The following is a 1,971-nucleotide window of genomic DNA, read 5'->3' on the forward strand; positions in this document are numbered from 1 at the left end:
TTAATATGTGTAAAGATTATGATAAAATAATTTATTTATTGATCAAAATTACTCTTTATCAATATTTATACAATTTAAATTATTAATGTAATTTTTAAAAGTATAATAAAATATGTAAGTTCAATCTCATGGATTAAAAATAATCTTTTCTATTTTGAGAAGATTAAATCATCCTATACTAAGAAAATAATTAATTTTTTTTGTAATTCTATCTTTTTTTATATACATATAAATCAAATATAATATATTATGATTATCATCTTATCTTATCTATTGTGCATAGCTTTTCAAAGATAAAGATAAAGAATTTAATGGTAAATATAACCATTACAAGCTCGTTAAAAAATTTTGTTTTGTGCACGCATGCAAACATTTAATCACAAATAAGAGTGTAAATGATATATTAGTATTCACAAGCTACTCGGATTCGATTCGATTATTATCGAGTCGAACTCGAGTAGCTCAACTTATCGATCGAGCCGAATTTAAGTATTCTTATATCCGACTCGAGTAGCTCGAGAGCCTAATCGAGCTTTTATGTTTAAATATATTTTTATTATTTTAATTAATAAAATATTTTGAGTCCGAGTTTGAGTTCGAGCATAAATAATCAAACTTTTATCGAGAATACGAATCGAGCTTATTTTTACATATTAATCGAGCTTAATCGAGTGAGCTCGAGTAGCTCGAATTCGATCACAAATCGAACTTGAGCTTGAAAAATAAAACTCGATCAAGTTCGAGCCGAGTATCGAGCTCCGAGTTGTGAGTCAAGCTCGAGCTTGAACTTCTCACTGTATCGGCTCGACTCGGTTCGATTATACCCCTAATCGCAAACATTAAAATCTCAAACATTAAATCTCAAATTAAACATTTAATCAACAATATATTTATATTAAATGCAATTGGAGAAACGAGGCTTGTAAATACACCATCCAAATTTCTTTATACACCCATCAATTTTCTTTAAAAAATATTCACATAACAAATATCAAAATTATCTTTTAATAAATTACAATTTTAATCTCTTCTTCTTCTCTTTTTCTTCTTATTTTATCTTTCTTTCTCTCATACTCAATTGAATCTGAGTTTTTTATATTTTTAAAAATATAGTATAATTTTTAAAAATTTATTTTCAAAAATTATGATATATTTTTGAAAAGTGAATCTTTAAAATTTATGTTGTATGTTTGAAAATAAAATTTCTCAAAAATTGATTTTCAAAAAGCTTAAAAGCTCTTCGAACATGAATTTTCAAAAAGCTTTAAAGGTTTTTTAGAAATCCATTTTCTATAACTTTGAATTCTACAAAATCTATTTTGTAAATCCTAATCTATTTTCATACGCATTTAAACCAAATCAAACTAAATAAATCTCAAAATCTTACTTTTAATAAATGAAAAGGTTAAAAAAATATATAATTTTGGGTTTAATTTGATGAATTTAGAATTAATTTGATTATGAGATTGAAGAGAGAAGAAAAAAAAATACTGAGGGTATAGCGAAAAAATTAATTGTTGCGAGATAAGGTGTATTTAATAAAAATAAAAAATTTAAGTTTGAATTTGGACTATATTTAATAGTGGGAGATAGAGTAAAAATGAAAGTGTAAATAGAATTCTTTTAGTGAAATATCAATGCGTTACAAAAACACATTATCTAATATAGCAAAAAAAATTTTTTATTACACTTACTAGCATAACCTTAATTATTTAGGGGCCGTTTATTTTTATTTTCATTTTTTGTTTTTTGTTTTCATTTTCAATCTCTTTAAACATTAAAAACAAAAGCATATTTGATAGGTTACTTTTTTTTCTATTTTTCAAAACTGAAAATAAAGTTTTGAAAAATTTTGAAAATGGTTAAAAACAAAAACATTGTGTTTTCAGTTTTTTAAAAACAATTTGACACTGTTACTGTATGAAAAATATTCACAAAAATTATAATTAAATTGTTATAGTAACGATATAA

This window comes from Durio zibethinus, chromosome 6 (assembly GCF_047325235.1).
Source record: "Durio zibethinus cultivar Kanyao isolate XHJ-2024 chromosome 6, ASM4732523v1, whole genome shotgun sequence".
NCBI classification, from domain to species: domain Eukaryota; kingdom Viridiplantae; phylum Streptophyta; class Magnoliopsida; order Malvales; family Malvaceae; genus Durio; species Durio zibethinus.